The sequence below is a fragment of the Martes martes genome (assembly GCF_963455335.1).
Source record: "Martes martes genome assembly, contig: scaffold_266, whole genome shotgun sequence".
Taxonomy (NCBI): Eukaryota; Metazoa; Chordata; class Mammalia; order Carnivora; family Mustelidae; genus Martes; species Martes martes.
Genome location: NW_027666587.1, coordinates 40,502 through 55,838, shown reverse-complemented (window position 1 = coordinate 55,838; position 15,337 = coordinate 40,502).

Genomic DNA, 15,337 nt, shown 5'->3' with positions numbered 1-15,337 from the left:
TTTTGTCCATCTATTAAGATTATCATTTTTTCTATTTTAATCTACAAATGTGACAATTTATGTTGAATGACTTTTTAGTGTATTCATCAACCTTGCATTCCTAAGATGGCTCATATTAGGTCATGGCATATTAGTGTTACTGTATATTACTGTCTTTGTTTTGTCATTTTTTCAATGATATTTGTTCCTGTGATCATGAGGGATATTGGTCTGCATTTCCCTTTTCTCATAATGCCTTCTTCAGGTTTTGATAAGAGGGTTATGCTTCCCTCAGGAAATGAGCTGGTAAATATTCCTCTTCTATTTTCTGAAATATATGATGTATGGTTGATACAATTTCTTACTTAAATGTTTAGTAGAATTCACCAGTGAAGTCAACTGGGCATAGAGCTTTTCTGGAAAGTTTTTTTAATTTAAAATTCACTTTCTTTAACAAATATAAGGACATTCAGATGTTTTCTCCTTGGGTCATTTTGGTATGTTTTAATTATCCCTTTTAGCTAAATGGACAATGGATAATTTTCTTATTATCATTTTAATATCTCTAGCGATGTCCCCTGTGCAGTTCTTGATATTGGTAATTTGTATTATATCCCTTTTATTTCTTGATCAAGGAATTATCAATTTCATTAAATTTTTCTAAGAACCAACTGTTGACTTTATTGATTTCTTCTTTTATTTCTCTATTTGCTGCTTCACTGCCTTCTACTCTTTGCTCCTTCTTGTTTTCTACTTTGAGTTTAATTTTCTCTTCATTTTCCAGCTCTTTAAGGTAGTAGCTTGATTTTAAACCTTTATTCTTCTAAGAAAGCATTTAATGCTATAAATATCTTTCTTACTACTGTTTTAACTGTATCCACAAATTTTTATACAATGGGTGTTCCTTAACATTCCTTTCAAAATAAGTTCCCATTTCTCTAGTGATTTCTTCTTTGATCATGGACCAAATGATCATGCCTTTGCTTTCCCTTCATTTTTTTTTTTAAAGAATACTTTAACTGGATTTACAACTCTAGGTTGAGAGGGTTTTTTCAGCACTTTAAAAATGTCCTTGCATCGTCTACTTGACTAGAATCCAGTTTCCATTGTTATACCATTCTTCTCTATGGAATATGTCTTTTTTTTTCACTAGCTGCTTTTAATACTTTCCTTTGTTACTTGTTTTCAGCAATTTGACTATGATGTTGTTGTGTGTGGTGTTTTTTTCTATTCAACCTTCTTTGGGTATCTTGAGCTTTTAGGACCTGTAGCTTGATATTTTCTATCATATTTGGAAATATTTTAGCCTTTACTTCTTGAAATATTTTTCTGCCACATTGTCTCTATCCTCTCTTTCTGGGACTCTAATTACAAATATGTTCTTGTTATTCTTAGTTCATGCATAATATTGTAATATTCTTCAAGTTTGCATTTTGTCATTAATAAATTTGAATTTGTTGATACCTTCAATAGACTCTTCTCTTTAGCCCATATTTGATTGAAAAAACAAGTGTTTCTACATATGGTGAGATTCCTGGTCAGCTCAGGAATAGTCTACTCTGTGAAGGTTATTAATAAGTATGGAAATATTTAAATAATTCAGTCAATATATGTTCATCTACTGTCTCTTTTTATTTCATTGAGATTATCATTCTTAGAAAATATTTTATAACACAAAATTCATCAAATAAATTCTATCTCGGATTATCTTCAATATTTGGCCAACAATTGGAGATGTTGCAAAATAATAGGTCTTTTCAATTTCATTCCATTCATTAAAGAATGTAAATTTATCCCCCAAATGGAAGCTCATCAAAAAATTCTTCTCCCAAGTTAAGAAATTACAAAACACAATTATAAAATTGCAAAATTAAATCAGATACATTGTTTGAGCTCTCCTTGTTTGATTTGTTCATTTCCTTCCTGGCTTTTGTAGTGATGAATTCAACGGCTTCCCATTCACACATTTTGTTTTCAATAATTCCAGTTTGCTAAAGGCTTCAAAGCTTTACGTTTCTTTGGTCTTCCCTTCATTGAACACTTGATTAAATATCACAACTGATTTTGAACAAATTGCAACAAGAACAAATAGAGGACTCATTCACAAAGTAGTCCAATACCATTGTAGGGCACTAGATTGATTTTCAAAGTAGTTTTTCAAAGAGTCAAGCATTTGTAAAATCTGGCTGATGTTGGACCGTTAAGAGGAAAAAGTACATACTGTCATGCTTGAATATTTTTAAATTCAGTGTCCGCTTTATCAGCAAATATTTGTTGTTCACTTACTTCAGGTATTTTATTAGCTCATCTTGTTCCTTCTGTGTGTATTCCTCAGATGTAATCTTTGATTACCCATTCATATTTATAAACGAAGCCTATTTTGCTTAGTATAGGTTATTATTAAGTTTTCTATGTGATTGTTAATTCTATCTCCAGCAGCCAAAACTGGTTTTCCACTACTGTCCTGGTATACCACTTAATTTAAATTAAATTTGAATGTCTTATTTTAAATGAAGTATTATTATTATTAATAGTTGAATTAAAATAAGCCGGGATTGGTTTGATATACTTCTGCTTTTTACTTTCAGATTCTTCCTGGTCTAGTGATATGGGTGACACAGGTGCACTGAATAGAATTCTCACTTTAACATGTGGTTAACTCTGAAAGTCACCCATGATAAATCACCTCTCTTCCAGATCCTTTACAAATGCTATGTAACTAACACTTCCCTTCCACTGACAGTTGGCAGAGTGTTCACTGAGTAAAATGAAGTGTGCTCAGACACGAGTGGTTAGGGACAGCTATCTCTTCACTGGATACTTTATTGGTAAAGCCATACTAGCCACTTTAATAATATGGCCCAACATTGTAGTGGCTTATCCCAATGGAAGAATGTTTCTCACTCATGTAACAATCACAGTAGATTTTCCTAGTCAGTGAGTAGCTATCTCGACCATGGTAGTTCAGGGACCCAAATTCCTGCCAACTTATAGTGCCACAATTTAAATGGGTTCCTCTGTTGCCTCAGTCTAGATGGCAGGACAGAGAACTTCTTAAAGGTCTTGGCCTATAGGTGATACACATCACTTCTGCTTATATTCTGTACTTGATTACAGGCCACATGGCTACACATGTATGCCAAAGGGACTAGAATATGTAGTCCTTGAGTGGGCACCCATGTTTCAATTGCCATTCCATATTATGGAAAGACAGCACAATTTTTGCTTAACAGCAAGCACTCAATGTCATTGATTCTTAACCTCTTACACTATACTAAAATAAATTCCAGATGGTTATTTAAATTTTTTATGTAGTAGTTAATTACAATCACAAAGTCTGTCTATTATGACACAAAATCTAGAACTCATAAAAACAAAGTGTTAGTTAATTCACCTACAAACATGTGCCATGGTCACCAACAAAGGTGGCAGCGGTGGGTGGGTGGAGGGAAGAACTTATGACTCAAAATACAAGTTAAAGTGATCCTTTCTTTAATATATGAATGGTTCTCATAAATCAAGAAGAAAATCCCAACAGTCCAAAAGGTAAACCAGAAAAATGGTTGAGAGCTCACCCAAAGAAGAAATATGATGATTCTAAGCAATAATATAAAAATAAAACCAAAGTAAGATACCAATGACCCAAATCAAATCATTTACTGACATTCTGGTATAGGCTATGTCAAAACAAAACCTCATACACTGCTTTTGAGGGTGTAAATTGACAAACTCTAAGCATATTAGTTTATCAATCGCTCTAGAAACTTGAAAGGGGATATCCTCTGGCCCAGTAAATCTACTTCTAGAAAATTATCTCACAGATATGGATCTTGTGTTCTGAATAAAAGACATTCATTCACTTAGCATTATTTACAGCAATGTTCTTTTTAACAGTCTCTGCTTATAACAGAAAAGACTCTAAACCACCCATAGATCAATAGGGTTATGACTAATTTATGTTTCACTCATACACTGGAAGATTAGAGAACAGTTCAAAAGAATAAGATATCCATATGCACAGACATGTTAAGATCCTTTGATATATTATGAAAAATGAAATTTGCATACACAAATAGTATATAACATTTATGAAAAACATATACTTACATGTATTTTGAAATGTGCAAATGCATAAAAAATGGTTTGTTAGGATGAACACCCGTTTTTCATTTTACGTAATTCTAACTTTTTACAAGGAGAATGTATGCACCAATTTTGTAATTAGGGAATGAAAATAACTAAATTAGGTGTACAGGTTCACAAAAGCCCTACCTAAGAACTATGCTGCAGGATAATCCCCTGGAGGGTAAAAACTGCCAGTTGGAATTCATTTGTATGTGGGTGTGTGGGTGTGTGGTTGTGTGTATCTGTGTCTGTGAACAAGCCAAATTCCCCCTATAAACTGTGAGTCCTGTAGAACCTGTATGCATTTTATGCACCTTTAAGAAGTGTTTCTTGTATTAACTTAGCTCCTGCGAGGACAGACACACCACAAACCAGTTTTGCTCAAACTGGTTGCTCCCCACCGTAGGAAGATCCCAGGATCTGGGCACAAGCAGCAGGAGCTCAAACTGACTCTCTTAGAATTTCTCCAGGAATCTGTGGGGTGGGGTGGAGACGGGCAATCTGTCCAGTAGCTGCTGTCTCACCTGCGGTCAGGTTTGAGAACATCCTTACCTTCCCAGAAATGAGCCTCAGTCCCTCGAAGGCTATTCCTGAGCGGAGTCTGATCACTACCCAGGACCCAGCCTGTAACTGAGAGCCAGTCTGGAACCAGAAGCCAAACTGCAACCAGAAGCAGAGCAGGGCCGGGGCCAGGACTTCTTGTCAACCCGAGAGGGGTTGTCAGCAGTCATCAGTGGGCACTGGGGTCAGAGTGGTTAGGATCCTCAAGGGAAGTGTCAGAGCAGCTCTAGAAGAAAGTGTAGTGCAGGGGTCAGGGGCCAGATCCAAGCCAAACATCCGGACCTAGGTCACAAATCTTCGGGGGCCCTAAACTAAGTGGAGACCGGCATCAGGAGGGTTTCTGGAAGTGTTCTGGGTGTCAGAGCACAGGCTGATGGCAAGCCAAGCAGGGAGTCAGCCCTGTTCCTTGGGACTGTTGGACCTGGTAGAGATTTAAAGAGAAAGATGACCCCAGTAGGTAAAAAGACTTGAACACAGTGAGTAACCCTGATAAATTACCTCCTAATTCCATTATTCTGGGATAATGGCAAACCACATCTCTTAAAAAACAGAAAGGAAGGGGAGGAACAGGAAGAAAAAAAAAAACTGGTGTTGTAAAATTAGTGGGCTAAAACATTTTAAAACGTTCTGGCTCTCTCCAACCACATATCCTTCTCATCGACCTGCTGAACTGGCTCGTGGGTTAGAGCCTGTAGGCTGGGCTGCACAGCTCCTCGCGTCCTCTGATTAGGATTCCTGCTTAGGTAAGATTGTGAGCTCTATTCTGCAGTATGCAGGCTTCGAATTTGCTTCCCTGCCTGGGTGTAGTGACAGAACAGGGTCCGAGGCTGGTATGGCTGGTTGGATGGGTACCTGAATCAGGCAGAACTTGCCACCAAGTTTGCTGACCCAACAGGCCCCTGGCTTGGCTCTGGAGATCAGAAGAGCTACCGGCTGGGCTCTCTGTGCAGCTGCTCCTACTACATATTGGGGCTGTAGGATCGTCTATGCAGTGTCCCAGGTACTCTGGTTAGGCTTCCTGCTCCGGCAGGACAGGGCTGTATTCAGTATCAGGCAGGGCTTTGAGCTCACTTCCCTGCCAAGGCAGAAGGACTGAACAGGCTCCCAGGTGTGTATGGCTCATTTACTGTGGACATAATCCAGCTGAGCTGCTCCCTGGCCAGACAGGGCCACCAGCTCAGCTCTGCAGATGGGCAGAGCCATTGGCTGCCATGCCTACTTGCTCGCTCCTGCAAGAAGAATGCTGTCAGCCAAGGTCTGAGCACCAGTTGCTGTAAACTCTACCCCAACCCCTCCATCTCAGTCCCATCCCCAGGGATCAAACCTCACAGACTTCCCCTATGATCCTTGTGAGGCAAGACCCAAGTGGGCCCTGCAGGAAACATCCCACAATGCCGGGAGAGCTAGATGTTCACCTTGGGCTCTTTTATTTTTCCCACCAGAGAAACCATCAGCCTGAGGGGAGGGGAAGAAGAGGGGTGCCTCTCAGTGCATCCCGGTGCTGGCCTGTGGATGGGTGATGCCATCAGAGTGTAACTGCTCTTCTTACCCTTCTAATGCAATCCCTTTTCAGTCTCTGTGTTCTGGGGGGTAGGGGGATGCTTCAACCCTACCCCCACGTCCTGGATTTTCAAGTGGTGTCTTGCCTATGGATAGTCACTAGTTGTTCTTGGGAGGAGGGCTGCATTTGGGAGCCATTGTGTTGCCATCTTGATGACGTCACTCCGCTCCATGCCTGGTTTCATCTTGAGACCATGCTTTCCTAACAGTTTTTTGGACTTGATCTTTTCCTAGAGCCATTTCTTAATTTTAGCCTTGTCTGCTATTTGAAGAGACGGGGCACTTTCAAACCTAGCAGTTCCCTCATGTTTAACAACTTTTCCTTTAACTTTTCTCTCTCTCTTCTTTACGTTGAGCAACAAACTGCAAAAGGAAGCCAGATGGCACCTGCAACATCCTGCCCTAAAAGATTCTTAGTTTAATCATCCAGCTGACTCAGGGCCTTCTCTAGTTCCCAGGATTCCACAGTATCATGGCCATCGACCATGCCTTTCAACTTTTGGCCACCATGTAACAGGGATTCTCTTTTCACCACTCTCCACAATCATATTCTCCTCACTTTCCACCTCCGTGGCAGCCTCCTCAAGGGCCACAAGGTTGTTAGTAGTAGCTCCAAGGCCTTTGGCCTTTCACTAAAAGTCTCCTTAAGATATTCTAGCTTTTTGGGGCGCCTGAGTGGCTCAGGGGGTTGAGACCTCTGCCTTCGGCTCAGGTCATGATCTCAGGGTCCTGGGATCGAGCCCCGCATCGGGCTCTCTGCTCAGCAGGGAGCCTGTTTCCCTTCCTCTCTCTCTGCCTGCCTCTCTGCCTACTTGTGACCTCTGTCAAATAAAAAAAAAAAAATCTTTAAGATATTCTAGCTTTTGAGGAAGAGTCAAGATGGCGGAGAAGTAGCAGGCTGAGACAACATCGGATAGCAGGAGATCAGCTAGATAGCTTATCTAACCATTGCGAACACCTACAAATCCAACGGGAGATCGAAGAGAAGAAGAGCAACAATTCTAGAAACAGAAAATCAATCACTTTCTGAAAGGTAGGACCTGCGGAGAAGTGAATCCAAAGCGATGGGAAGATAGAGCCCGGGAGGAGGGGCCGGCTCCCGGCAAGCGGCGGAGCAACGGAGCACAAAATCGGGACTTTTAAAAGTCTGCTCCACAGAGGGACATCGCTCCAGAGGCTAGACCGGGGGAAGCCCACGCGGGGTCAGCGTTGCCCCAGGTCCTGCGGGGTCACAGAAGGACCGGGGGTGTCTGAGTGTCACAGAGCTTGCAGGTATTGGAGCGGGGAAGCCGGCTACATGACAAAGCCAAGTAGTGAGCTCTCAGCCCGGGCTTATCTTGTGCCAGTCGCTGGCTGGGTGGGCTCGGAGCGTGGCTGGAGGCCACAGAGATGGAAGCGACTGGGCGCTTTTCTCCAAGTGCGAGCGATTGAGCGCTTTCCTCTAGACACGACCAGAGGCCAGGGAGGCGGGGCGGTTGGGTGCTTTTCTCTGAGGGCACACTGAGGAGTGGGACCCCGAGCTCTGGGCTCCTCCGGGCCGGAGATTGGGAGGCTGCCATCTTCATTCCCATGCTATGGACTCTATGGAAAGCACTCAGGGAACAAAAGCTCCCGAAAGCAAACCCGAGCAGATTACTTAGTCCACCCCTGGCAAGGGCGGCATAATTCTGCCTGCGGCAAAGACACTTGAGAATCACTACAACAGGCCCCTCCCCCAAAAGATCAACAAGAAACCCAGCCAAGACCAACTTCACTCACCAAGGAGAACAGTGGAATTCCAGAGGAGGAGAAAGCAAATCTTATCTGGACAAAATGACAAGGCGGAAAAACTCACCACAGAAAAAAGAACAAGAGGCAGTACCGAAGGCTGGGGACCTAATCAATACGGACATTGGTAATATGGCAGATCTAGAGTTCAGAATGATGATTCTCAAGGTTCTAGCCGGGCTTGAAAAAGGCATAGAAGATATTAGAGAAACCCTCTCCAGAGAGTTAAAAGCTCTTTCTGGAGAAACAAAAGAATTAAAATCTAACCAAGTTGAAATCAAAAAAGGTATTAATGAGGTGCCTTCAAAAATGTAAGATCTTACTGCTAGGATAAATGAGGCAGAAGAAAGAATTAGTGACACAGAAGAGCAAATGACAGAGAATAAAGAAGCTGAGCAAAAGAGAGACAAACAAATGCTGGACCACGAGGAGAGAATTCAAGAGATAAGTGACACCATAAGACGACACAACATTAGAATAATTGGGATTCCAGAAGAAGAAAGAGAGAGGGGAGCAGAAGGTATATTGGAGACAATTATTGGAGAGAATTTCCCTAATATGGCAAAGGGAACAAACATCAAAATCCAGGAGATGCTAAGAACGCCCCTCAAAATCAATAAAAATAGGTCCACACCTCGTCACCTGATAGTAAAATTTACAAGTCTTAGTGACAAAGAGAAAATCCTGAAAGCAGCCCGGGAAAAGAAGTCTATAACATACAAGGGTAAAAACATTAGATTGGCAGCGGACCTATCCACAGAGACCTGGCAGGCCAGAAAGAACTGGCATGATATATTCAGAGCACTAAACGAGAAAAACATGCAGCCAAGAATACTATATCCGGCTAGGCTATCATTGAAAATAGAAGGAGAGATAAAGAGCTTCCAGGACAAACAAAAGCTGGAAGAATTTGCAAACACCAAACCAGCTCTACAGGAAATGTTGAAAGGGGTCCTCTAACCAAAGAGAGACCCTAAAAGGAGTAGATCAGAAAGAAACAGAGACAACATACAGTAACAGTCACCTTACAGGCAATACAATGGCACTAAATTCATATCTCTCAATAGTTACCCTGAATGTTAATGGGCTAAATGCCCCAATCAAAAGACACAGGGTATCAGAATGGATAAAAAAACAAAACCCACCAATATGCTGCCTACAAGAAACTCATTTTAGACCCGAAGACACCTCCAGATTTAAAGCGAGGGGTTGGAAAACAATGTACCATGCTAAGGGACATCAGAAGAAAGCTGGGGTGGCAATCCTTATATCAGATCAATTAGATTTTAAGCCAAAGACTATAATAAGAGATGAGGAAGGACACTATATCATACTCAAAGGGTCTGTCCAACAAGAAGACCTAACACTCTTAAATATCTATGCCCCTAACATGGGAGCAGCCAACTATATAAACCAATTAATAACAAAATCAAAGAAATACATCGTCAGTAATACAGTAATAGCAGGGGACGTTAACACTCCCCTCACTGAAATGGACAGATCATCTAAGCAAAAGATCAACAAGGAAATAAAGGCCTTAAATGACACACTGGACCAGATGGACATCACAGATATATTCAGAACATTCCATCCCAAAGCAACAGAATATACATTCTTCTCTAGTGCACATGGAACATTCTCCAGAATAGATCACATCCTGGATCATAAATCAGGTCTCAACAGGTATCAAAAGATTGAGATCATTCCCTGCATATTTTCAGACCACAATGCCCTGAAGCTAGAATTCAATCACAAGGGGAAATTTGGAAAGAACGCAAATACATGGAGACTCAACAACATCCTTCTAAAAAGTGAATGGGTCAACCAGGAAATTAAAGAAGAATTGAAAAAATTCATGGAAACAAATGATAATGAAAACAAAATGGTTCAAAATCTGTGGGACACAACAAAGGCAGTCCTGAGAGGAAAATATATAGTGGTACAAGCCTTTCTCAAGAAACAAGAAAGGTCTCAAAAACACAACCTAACCCTATACCTAAAGGAGCTGGAGAAAGAACAACAAAGAAAGCCTAAACCCAGTAGGAGAAGAGAAATAATAAAGATCAGAGCAGAAATCAATGAAATAGAAACAAACAAACAAACAAATCAACGAAACTAGGAGCTGGTTCTTTGAAAGAATTAATAAGATTGATAAATCCCTGGCCAGACTTATCAAAAAGAAAAGAGAAAGGACACAAATAAATAAAATCATGAGTGAAAGAGGAGAGATCACAACCAACACCAAAGAAATACAAACAATTATAAGAACATACTATGAGAAACTCTACGCCAACAAATTCGACAATCTGGAAGAAATGGATACATTTCTAGAGACATAAAAACTACCACAACTGAACCAGGAAGAACTAGAAAACCTGAACAGACCCATAACCAGTATGGAGATTGAAACAGTCATCAAAAATCTCCAAACAAACAAAAGTCCAGGACCAGGACCAGATGGCTTCCCAAGGGAATTCTACCAAACATTTAAAGAAGAATTAATTCCTATTCTCCTGAAACTGTTCCAAAAAATAGAAATGGAAGGAAAACTTCCACACTCATTCTATGAGGCCAGCATCACCTTGATCCCAAAACCAGACAAGGATCCCATCAAAAAAGAGAATTACAAACCAATATCCTTGATGAACACAGATGCGAAAATTCTCACCAAAATACTGGCCAGTAGGATCCAACAGTACATTCAGAGGATTATTCACCACGACCAAGAGGGATTTACTCCAGGGCTGCAAGGTTGGTTCAACATCCACAAATCCATCAATGTGATACAATACATTAATAAAAGAAAGTGCAAGAACCATATGATACTCTCAATAGATGCTGAAAAAGCGTTTGACAAAATGCAGCATCCCTTCCTGATTAAAACTCTTCAAAGTGTAGGGATAGAAGGCACATACCTCAATATTATCAAAGCCATCTATGAAAAACCCACCGCAAATATCATTCTCAATGGAGAAAAACTGAAAGCTTTTCCGCTAAGGTCAGGAACACGGCAAGGATGTCCATTATCACCACTGCTGTTCAACATAGTACTAGAAGTCCTAGCCTCAGCAATCAGACAACAAAAAGAAATTAAAGGCATCCAAATTGGCAAAGAAGAAGTCAAACTATCACTCCTGGCAGATGATATGATACTATATGTGGAAAACTCCAAAACTGCTAGAACTTGTGCAGGAATTCAGTAAAGTGTCAGGATATAAAGTCAATGCACAGAAATCAGTTGCATTTCTTTACACTAACAAGAAGACAGAAGAAAGAGAAATTGAGGAGTCAGTCCCATTTACAATTGCACCCAAAACCATAAGATACCTAGGAATAAACCTAACCAAAGAGGCAAAGAATCTATACTCAGAAAACTATAAAGTAGGCATGAAAGAAATTGAGGAAGACCCAAAGAAATGGAAAAATGTTCCATGCTCATGGATTGGAAGAACAAATATTGTGAAAATGTCTATTGTACCTAAAGCAATCTATACATTTAATGCAATCCCTATCAAAATCCCATCCATTTTTTTCAAAGAAATAGAACAAATAATCCTAAAATTTATATGGAAACAGAAAAGACCTCGAATAGTGAAAGGAATATTGAAAAAGAAAGCCAAAGTTGGTGGTATCACAATTCCAGACCTCAAGCTCTATTACAAAGCTGTCATCATCAAGACAGTATGGTACTGGTACAAAAACAGACATATAGATCAATGGAACAGAATAGAGAGCCCAGAAATAGACCCTCAACTCTATGGTCAACTAATCTTCGACAAAGCAGGAAGGAATGTCCAATGGAAAAAAGTCAGCCTCTTCAACAAATGGTGCTGGGAAAATTGGAGAGCCACATGCGGAAAAATGAAATTGGACTATTTCCTTACACCACACACGAAAATAGACTCAAAATGGATGAAGGACCTCAATGTGAGAAAGGAATCCTTGAGGAAAACACAGGCAGCAACCTCTTTGACCTCAATCGCAGCAACTTCTTCCTAGGAACATCGCCAAAGGCAAGGGAAGCAAGGGCAAAAATGAACTATTGGGATTTCATCAAGATCAAAAGCTTTTGCACAGCAAAGGAAACAGTTAACAAAACCAAAAGACAACTGACAGAATGGGAGAAGATATTTGCAAGTGACATATCAGATATAGGGCTAGTATCCAAAATCTATAAAGAGCTTAGCAAACTCAACACCCAAAGAACAAATAATCCATTCAAGAAATGGGCAGAGGGCATGAACAGACATTTCTGCAAAGAAGACATCCAGATGGCCAACAGACACATGAAAAAAGGCTCCACATCACTCGGCATCAGGGAAATACAAATCAAAACCACAATGAGATACCACCACACACAGAATGGCTAAAATTAACAAGTCAAGAAATGACAGATGCTGGCGAGGATGCGGAGAGAGGGGAACCCTCCTACAATGTTGGTGGGAATGCAAGCTGGTGCAACCACTCTGGAAAACAGTGTGGAGGTTCCTCAAAAAACTGAAAATAGAGTTACTGTATGACCCAGCAATTGCACTACTGGGTATATATCCTAAAGATACAAACGTGGTGCTCCGAAGGGGCATGTGCACCCGAATGTTTATAGCAGCAATGTCTACAATAGCCAAACTATGGAAAGAACCTAGATGTCCATCAACAGATGAATGGATAAAGAAGATGTGGTATATATATACAATGGACTACTATGCAGCCATCAAAAGAAATGAAATCTTGCCATTTGCAACGACGTGGATGGAACTAGAGGGTATTATGCTTAGCAAAATAAGTCAATCGGAGAAAGACAATTATCATATGATCTCCCTGATATGAGGAAGTGGAGATGCAATGTGGGAGGGTTGGGGGGGTAGGAAAAGAAAAAATGAAAGAAGATGGGATTGGGAGGGAGACAAACCATAAAAGACTCAATCTCAAGAAACAGACTGAGGGTTGCTGGGGGGAGGGGGGACGGGAGAGGGTGGCGGGGATATGGACGTTGGGGAGGGTATGTGCTATGATGAGTGTTGTGACATGTGTAAACCTGGCGATTCACGGACCTGTACCCCTGGGGATAAAAATACATTATATGTTTATTAAAATAAATAAATAAATTAATTTTTAAAAAGATTAAAAAAAAAGATATTCTAGCTTTTCCCTACTTTCTCAGTCCCAAAGTCACTCCTAGATTTAGGGGGGTTTACTAGAGTGGCAGTACCAATGTCTATATTAACTCTCTATTGTTCCCTAAGAAATTAGCCCAAAATTCAGTGGCATAAACCAGTAATCACATTTACTGTCTTTCATATTTTCTGTGGTTAAGGAATTGGGGAGTGGCTTTGATTGGGTGTACTATCTCGCAGTTCTCGTGAGATTTAGTCAGATGTCAGCTGGGGATGCATGTATCTGAAGGCTTGACTGGAACAGGAAGAAGATTCATTTTCAAGGTGGCTAACTCATGGAGATGGCAAGTCTCAGTTCCTCTCCACCTAAGCCTCATTATGGGGCTGCTCATGGTGTAGCTGCTGGCTTCTTCCAGAACAAGGGATCCAACTGTCCTTTTGTCCTAGCCTAGAATGTCACACAGGGGCACCACTAATGCACTCTGCTGACCATAGCAACTCATGCTAACACAATGTGCAAGAAGACTAAAGGGCATGACCATCAGGAGGTGATGGTCATTGAGAGCCATCACTGAGTCCCGCTACTGTTTGCTATTTGTTGATTTCTACCAAAGTTGTGAGTCATATTTTCCTTCTTTGTGTGCCTAGTAATTTTGCATTGGGTGCTGGGCCTTGTCGACTATGTATGTTGAGTACTAGATTTCTTTGCTTCCTTTAAATACTGTTGGACTTTGATCTGACAGGAAGTTATGTATGCATCAGTCTGATTTTTCAAGACTTGTTTTTAAGCCTTGTTAGGGCAAGTCTAGAGTAGTCTTTAGTCCCAGGGCTGGTTTTGCCATAATATGAGGCAAAACTCTCTGGAGTTTCTACGGAAAAGGCCAAATGAGGACTCTGCTTTCTGGCTGTTCAAAACATCCCCCAGCTCTGGATGAGCTCAAGCAACTTTTTAGCATCTATTTCTCTAGTTATGTTTTGCCTCATCTCATGGAGTTTTATCCCATGCATGTGTGGCTCAGTGTTTAGTGATAGGCTCTGGCCAAGCTTTGCCTGACTTCAAAGAAGTTGATCGTCCACATCCGTGACTGGGGATTTGAGGACAAACTGAAGGGAACCCTGAGTACATGTCTGAGGCACTATATCTCCAGAGTTCCCTCCTCCCTGGCATTCAGCCTCACATATTCCAGTCCCTCCCCCCCCTCCCCCCCGCAAACTCTGCTTGGTCTCCTTGACTTGGAGAAAATGCTGTGCTTTGCTTAGAATCTCCTTCCTGGGCTGCAGTCTGGAAGATGTCTCTAAGGAGGTCAGAGGGGTCCTATGGTTCACCTCATTTGTTTTCTTTTTTCCAGGGATCATAGTCCTCCACTATTTATTGCCCAGTTTCTGAAGATAACAGCTCAACACATTTTGTCCCATTATTTACAGTAAGAAGACAGTCTTCCATTTATATCATCAGAGCTGGAAACAAGTCCCCTATCTTTCTTCCTACTTATGTCATTCATTTTGCTATCTAAGTTTACAGTTTGGGTTCACTCTAGTTCATCTCCTTGAAGTAAGCTTTGAAGTAAATTAATTATATGGGACTTCAATATATCTGGAACATCCCTTTTCTCTCTCAATAAATTAATAGCCATATAACACAAAAATGATCTTATAATTCCCTTGATTGGCTCTTAAATTTTCTAAAATAACAACAAAAAGACTTTGCTTTAACAAAGTAAATAGGTTTTCAAGGAAGTTGCAAAAGAGACTGAATGCATACTATGCCAGTTGCGCAGAAAGTTCAGAAAAGTTCTTCCGTATAACATTTTTGTCTTCAAATTCCAAAGAATTACATCACCACTATAAATAATATCCTTTTATCCTGCAAATCTGCAAGATAAGATGACTTTTACCCCTATTCCCATCCTCTCCCCACTCCCAACTTTTTTCTTTTTCTTTATGGAGAAAGATCCTTAAGGTGATTTAAGTATAGCTTTGTTGGTCAATGTTTATCAAAGTATAGATTCATAGCGTCTAAAGTTAAAGAATTTGTTGGCCATGTAAGTATCAAACTAGAGGGGTGCCTGGCTGGCTCAGTAGAGCATGTGACTTTTGATCTCAGGGTTGTGACTCTTGATCTCAGGGTTGTGAGTTCAAGCCCCATGCTGGCTGTAGAGGTTACTTAAAAATAAACATTTTTTTAAATATCAGCTGAGAGTAACTTTAAAATAAAAAGAGATAGGGTGCCT